Source organism: Camelus dromedarius, chromosome 1 (assembly GCF_036321535.1).
Source record: "Camelus dromedarius isolate mCamDro1 chromosome 1, mCamDro1.pat, whole genome shotgun sequence".
Taxonomy (NCBI): domain Eukaryota; kingdom Metazoa; phylum Chordata; class Mammalia; order Artiodactyla; family Camelidae; genus Camelus; species Camelus dromedarius.
In genome coordinates this window covers 63187803-63195713 of record NC_087436.1, presented here as the reverse complement: position 1 = coordinate 63195713, position 7911 = coordinate 63187803, and the positions used below count along the sequence as shown (strand labels likewise).

General features: G+C 33.4%; 1 pseudogene; it reads left to right on the top strand.

The window, feature by feature from the left end:
- Positions 1-1666: 1666 nt before the first annotated feature.
- Positions 1667-2066, top strand: LOC105091803 (large ribosomal subunit protein uL29-like; annotated as a pseudogene).
- Positions 2067-7911: the final 5845 nt, after the last annotated feature.

The window sequence follows — 7911 nt, the reverse complement described above, 5'->3', positions numbered from 1 at the left end:
TAGGGATATTGTTGATTATTTAAGTAGGAAAAGCTCTATTTTTATCTCTGAGCATGCACAGATACCTGGTTTTAATTCTTGTCCAAGGTAGGATCCATGGAATTTCTGATATGCTGCTTAAGGACTCAAACTTTCTTGGCAACCCAAGAAGTCAATTTCTTTACTGAAAAGTTTGCAGATGGCTTATGTCCCAGTTGTACCTGTAGAATTTTAATTTATGGAGTTGACTGAGTGGAAACACAAAGAGGTCAATGCCATTGAGAGAAGAATTATTACTTAAAGTTCTCAAGAGGAGGGGACCATGCCATGCAGGTCTACATGGAGAAGCACCAGATTTGATTATGAGGCAGAAGGAACAAAGAAAGCAGGACCTAGACCTTTAGTGTTAAGTTTTCTATGGGAGACATAAGACAGGGCAGGCATACAGCTTAGAACTGGCCAGTCTGAATAATGTCTGTGGGCTCTAGGCTATAGCAGTAATCTCTAATGGTCTGGTACCAGGCTCTGGGATAATTTAGAGCAGGGGAGAGATAAAGGAGGTATTGAAGGTATAACTTGGGGTTGGATGGTTTGCACACAAAAGGTGTATTCACAGTGGAATTGGTATCTTGGAAATTAGCTAGTCTTGGGAAGAGCAATCTCTCCCCAGCCAGCTAGACCCCTACCCCAACAAGATTTCAAAGCACAATACAATATGGAAAAACAAAACAAAACAAAAACGTGATTAATACAGTGTAACCAACTAGAAAAGGCTGGCTTGATTTGGTGGCCAGGGGGACTTAAATGTACGTACTGAAAGTATTTTCCTTTGAGTTCTTCCAAAGCCAAGATTCCTGTCTTAGATATTAACATAGGTATTGTTTCAAGCTGGAGACAGTCTACCCTGCTCCAGTACAAGCCTGGGTGTACTTGCATGTTGACATTACTTCATTTTCCAGTGTTTTCCTGTACTCTGTCTCACTGTACCATATCCTTTGCCTTTAAATGAAAGCCTTATACAAGTATGGTTTGTGGGTTCTAGTTGGTTCTGTCATATATATAAAGTAAGAATTAAATAATGCTTGTGATAAGATATGTGAACTTGAAAATATAGCAATAGAAAGTATCCAAACTGAGGCTCAATGGAAAAAATAAACTAAAATATGAGAAAATGAAAGATCCTGTTTCATAGGGGAAAAATTAAGCGGCAAATGGAGCAATTTTGTGATTACTAGAAGACCTAGAAGGGGGAAAAAAGGGAATGCAGAAAAGAGCAACAAAAACAACTTAAATAATGGCTTAGTTTTATAAAATCAATAAATTAAAAATCCAGGAGGCTCATTGAAACAGAAATAGGACAAATGGCGAGGCACAACATATTTAATAACCAATGATAGAAATAGTCCTAAAGCAATTAGAGATTTATACCTTCCTGGAGATAGAAGATAAGAAATTCCACAGACTTCCCAGAAACAATGTAAGACAAGAAAACAGAATTGTATCTTTAAAGAGCAGAAACACACATGTAAATAAAAAAGACAAGTTACCTCTAATTTTATATCCAGCAATCTTAAAAATAGGGTAAAATAAAACTATTTTAAGAATAAAAAACCTAAAAAAATTAAAGTAGTTGTGGAGGTCAGCCCCACCCCTTCCTCTTTCCTTCTCAGAAGACAGCGGGAGCAGCTTGTACAGCAATGGCCGAGATTAAGGCTCCAGACCTTTGCTGCAAGGAGGAGCTGCTGGAACAACTGGAGGACCTGAAGGTGGAGCTGTCCCAGTTGTGAGTCGCTAAAGTGGCAGGTGGCGCGGTTTCCAGGATCTCCAAGATCCAAGTTATTTCCAAATCCAGTGCTCCTGTTCTCATGTTTTCACCATCACTAACCAGACTCAGAAAGAGAACATCAGGAAATTCTCTAAGGGCAATAAGTATATGCCCCCGGATCTGTGGCCCATGAAAAACTGGTGCCATGCAACCCTGGCTCAATGAGCAGGAAGAGAACTTGAAGACCAAGAAGCAGCAACGGAAGAAGCGGCTGTACCCACTGTGGCAGTACACGATCCAGGCCTGAGCATCCAGACATTAATAAAACAAACTGGCAGGAAAACAAATTCATCAGCCAACTTGCACTGTTAGAAATAATAAACATAGTTCTTCAAGTGAATAGAAAATGATACAAGTGGAAAATTAAATATACATAAAGGAACAGAGAGTACTAAATAAGGTGAATATATGGGAAAAGATATTTTTGTAATGTCTACTATTTTTAAATGGTAGCTGATTATTCAAAGAAAAATTAAAACAATGTTATGTGATTTGTGATATAGGTAGAAGTGGCAACACAGGACAGGAGGGGAAAATTGAAGTATATGGATTACAGCAATATTAAAATGTACTTTAAGTTAAAAATGCATCTTGCAGATCTCTAGAAGAAAATCACTATAAAATGAAGAGAGATATGGATAATAAGTAGCTCTAAAATAGAATGCTAAAATTACTCAGTTAATCCAACTGAAGTTAGGAAAAGAAAAAAAAGAACAAAGACTAGCTGGTACAAGTAGAAAACAGAGTAAGATGGTAGATTTTAATCTAAAACTAGAGACAATTAAATTTAAATGATCTAAATACTCCAAACAAAAAGGAGATTGTAAAATTGAATAAAAAACACGACCTAGCAACATGCTGTCCAGAGGAAACATATTAAATATAAATACATAGCTAGGTAATAAGTAAAAAGATGAAATAGTTTAAGATATTAAAGATAATCTTAGAAGATTGGAGGGTCTATATTAGTATTAGACCATATATTCTTCAGGATAAAACACTTTTCTAAATAGGGACATTTATGATTATAAAAATGACAACTCATCACTAAGACAAAATGTACTTAAAATATGTATACTTCTTAAGAGTTTTAGTATGTGTAAACTATAGGGGTGGAAAAAGTTTTCCCTCTTCCTTTTTAGATTCTTTGGCTTTTCTAATAATTAAATTGATATAGACAGATTAACAGGTGAAAGACAAATTTAATTTTATGTAAGTGGGAGCAGATAAAAATGTGAGACTCCGTTAACTAACCAAAGCAAGCAGCTTTCATACCTTTTAGCTAAGGACACGATACATTTGTGAGGAACTTAAAAAAACAGAGGGGTTTGGGCTTGGAGTAGTAAATTAGTGAGAAAGTAACAGGTTTGTTTTTGCAGCCTTCTCAGCCTTAAATTCCCTATCTTTTGCTGTAAGGATGCCTTCTACCCTCCTGCTTTAGGGAGGGTTGTTTCATATTGGAGATTTATTTCTTATTTTTAGGGGAATAAAAGAGGATCAGAGAGTCTTTTTTGCATGGCTGCTTCTTAGTAACTTTAATTCAAAATAATCAATATGCCAAAGTGGCGTATTTGGGGGTTGCATATTCTGCTCTCCTTTGAGATCAATAACTGAAAGAACTGAAAAGAGACATAGACATTTGTGTAAAATTTTTGAAAGGATTCGTGTTTCTAAAATATTTTTTCCATTGGACCCAGATGTAAGAAACTTAACAGTTGGCACCTTTGGAGAGACAGCTTAGAGATTTTGGAATCAGAGAGTAAGAAGGAATGTTTTTGCTCTTCATTCCTCTCTGTATTGTTTCATTTTTATAAACCATGTGCCTGTGTTATTTTTGTATGTATTTTTTAAGGTAAAATTAAGGAAGTCTACTCAAAAACTAAAAAAAAAAAATATGTTTTTCTATGGGGTTTCTTAGATTTAATGCTATAATTTATTTGAAATATACCTCAGAAAAAGGTTATTTTTTTCCCCAAGTTGTTGATTGTTTTCAACACCATTTGTTCTAAATCCTGTCATTGATTTGTAATGCTTCTTTTTGTTTCATTCTGTTTTATACCCATAGTAAGGTTGGTTTAGAGTTATTAATTAAGGGCCATTGATGCTGCCTGGTTCTTGAGCCAGTACCATGCTGTACAGTTGCTGCAGTTTTAAAGTACATTTTAATATACACTGAAACAATAAAAAGTGACCAAATTTCTAAAAAATCATATTGTAGAAAAACTGACTCAAATAGAAATAGGACAGTTATATGTTACAGTACATATCATATATATACACACACTTATACATACATATACATGTGCTATACAGAAATCATTTTTGAGTGAAAAAAAACAAGCACAAAGAGATTTACTATTATTGTATAATTCTATTTATATGCAATTCTAGAACAGAAAAATATTAATGTGACAAAAAGACAAATAGATGCCTAGGATAAGTCAGGTAAAAGTATCTCTAAGGGAGCATAAGGGAATTTTTGTTGGGTGATGAATATATTCTGTATCTTAATTATAACAGTGTAACATGAGTATGTACATTTGACAAAACATATCAGATTATAAACTTAAAATGTTTTCATTTTACTGTCAGTTGTACCCAAATAAAATTGATATCATTTAGCAATTGTCCCATATCTTTAAGAAATTTGGTACTATTTATAAAGGTGTAATGTCACTTTCAAGGGCTATGATCAATTGCAAAAATCTCTTAAGAAAAATTGTATATTTATTGCGCATGTTAGTGTCAGTGTAAATTGAATTTTTATAATTCTAGAGGATGTAGTGTAGATGTGTTCTTTCTTGCCCACTAATAGGTATTTTTAGTTTCCACTGGAAATATAGGACCCTCAGGAGACTATTTCAGTAGCTTCTCAGGAAAGCATCCTACAGTAAAACAGTGCTTATTGCTGTTCTAGGTAGAAGTACAGTTACAGCATCACAATAGCAGTTCCTCCAATCCAGTCAAGTCGCTATCCCTTCTGAAGTTGCTGTCCATTGCTTCATACTCCAGTGACTTGCTCTCATTTATTAATCAAGTTCTTTCTGAATCTGCTTCTTTACCTATGATTCTCCACTACTCTTTTCTTGTTGTACTAAGGGCATCTTCTACATTTGCTTATACCTTTTGTTGTCTATGTCTCACTTGTAAAATATTCCCAATACATGATATGATTTTTTAAAATTATTATTTAATCTGCTTATTATTGTTAATTCATTATATATTTATATTTAATTCCATAGATTATGTCTTAGTGTTAAAAACTGTCTTTATGATTTATGTGTATGACAATATATTCATGATTTTATGTATATGAAATATAATAGGTATAAAAATGTCTATCTCTGCAATGAGTAAGTTGATAAGACAGTATATCCTGTTGGTGTAAACTCTCTATTTTTATGTAATAAACATGTTTGATAGATATACAAAAGAGTAGAAAGAATAAAGTAATACTGAATGTTTTGTGGAAGACTTTCAATTACAATGTCTTATATTTTCAACTAGAATAGAATGTCCAGCTTGGAAGGAAAGAAAATCTTTTCCAAAATATCTTTTAAAGGGATTTCTATTTATATTAGATATACAATATTGCAGAAGCAAATTGTGCTGTTCCTCCCATCTTTGCAATTTTATTTCAATATAAATTATTTTTCATTAGAATGTCTCATCTTTCTGGCCAGTTTCCATCAGCTCTTGTGAATTCTGATGATTCATAAGTTCCCTCTAATCCATGGAGTGAACATAAAAAGAAATTAAACATCAGAAGCAGGCTAAACCCAACATAAAGGCAATATCACTTTTGTTTAAGTAATAATTTATTACCACTCTTTATTTCAAAGTACTTTTAAAAACTGACTTGGTGAACAAGCCGTAATTTTTATAAAGAAGGTAAACATTGCTCTACTTTTAACAGAAATGGAAACTAAGGCTGAGAGTTTGAATCTTCAAAAAAAGAAAAATAACACCTGATTCTTACTATCAGTTTTGGTTCATTATATGGCATAAGAATTCAATCCCTTTCTTAATACTCTATTCACAATCTGTATAACCTCTTTATAGTCAGTGGTACTGGTTGTATTAACAGACATCTCAAAGCTTGTATTTTTTCTGATACGATCCACAGAATTTTGTACAAGTGGTAGACCTGCAGATAAATACATTGTCTTTGATTCACGTTATGCCAGTTAAATTCAACAAACATTTATCGAATCATAATATGTGTCAGATACCATGGGAAGTGCTAGAAATGAAAAGATAAATATGGAATATGATTTGTTCTCAAGGGCACACAGTCAAGGGATGAAGATAGTGATGTAAGTAAATCATTGAAATAAAATGTGATGGGAGTATTTTCAAAATAGAACATTGACACAAATTACAAGTCATCAACTTGAATACAGAAGGTATATTTTCAAGAAGAGATGTTTTATATGAAACATAAAATAGGAGGAGTTTTAATTTTTTTTCCCCCAGATGGGGGCCGAGCAAGACTGGGAGATTGGTGAGGAAAGAACAGTATTTCAGGAGGCAGAACAGCGTGTGCCAAACTAGAAATATATTAGACAGCTAAAGAAACTGCAGAGTTTTGGTCTTGATTGAAACACAGACTTAATTTGTGTAGCAGTAGCAAATTAGGCGAAGGAGAAATTTTGGAGTATATCTTATGATATTCTAATAAGCCCTCAAGCAGTGGTCTTTTACTAAAAGAACAAACAGGAGTAACATTCCTGTATTTCTGTTTCGGCTCAATCTTGTTGAAGATGGGATAATAGATTATAAGACTATGGATAAAGACATGAGTGGAGCTTAATGGTTCAGGTGGGAAATGGTGAAATTCTGACTTAAGTCATCAGTAGTTTAAAGGGGCTGACATTTAGAGATACTAACATAGTAAAATCATAGCATTTAGTGACCCATGAGATGTGGCAGGAGAAGGGATGGAGGTTTAGGGTCTCTTGTAATTACGGGTTAAGTAAAATAAATGGTTTATTCAAAATGGAACTATAAGAAGATGAGTGAGTTGAGGAGAAAGATGAGTTTCATTTTGGAATGTGTTGATTTGGAATCTATACATTAACAAGCATTTTGATAATGAGCAATTAGTGTTTGCTGTGCATTTGTAGATGAAATGCTTGAAGAGTTTACTGAATCTGGATGTTCTAGAATACTAGCCTCATGTTTCGTTTGTATGAAAATGTTACATTTAAACTAAGTAAATTATTTTTAGTTTACCTTATTAGTGCTGCTAAATGTAGGTATTTAGATTATACTGACCCTACCGAGCAAGACTTTTGTCTATTGTTTTTGTTATTTAATGTTTCTTTTTGATATATTTAAAGAAAACAAAAGCTTAGTGGAAGAAAATCGTGTTTGTTTTCAACAATTTTGAAATCATTTGGAGTTACATTTTCTCAGGTTGAATTTGAAATGGAAAGTAAAATTTAAAAAGATTGATGCAAGGGAGAAAAAGAAACAGTTTGTTTCCACTAAAGTCATAAATACTAGTTACTGAAGTTTGATATTGGAACTATCTCACCTTGTTCTCAACAGGCAATACATTGCATCCTGTGAATGCAGAAAAGTGCTGCTTGCATTAGATTAAAATTTGACATTGAAAGGCTTTACCTGTACACTTATCGCTGAAGTTACTATTTTAAAAAGAAAAACTAAAGAAAAAAATTGCCTGTATCTAATATGGCTATGCTCCCATTGACCATAATATTAACACCTCATTGAGCTGACAACGTTTAGGAAAGGCCAAGTTCACTTCATTGCTACGGTTATTCATCTGGATATGAGTTTCATTAAAATCATTATCAGTGAATTTTATTTATATAAATCATTAAAAAGTATGCTTTCTCCTCCTGTACAATGTAACTTCCCTGACCTACCAACACAGTGCAGGCAAACAGTAACAACCTTCTCTTGACCTCACATCTGGAGGGAAAGTACAAATCTGTTTTCCTCCTAGATTCTTTTAAGAAATGAAAGCCTAGTAGTAGTTTGTCCACAATCCTCAAAACGTTTTATTTTCCTTATGATGCATTGTTTTGGGTAATTACTCTACCAATAAATAAAAATCACTCATTTGGTCTAATAAATAA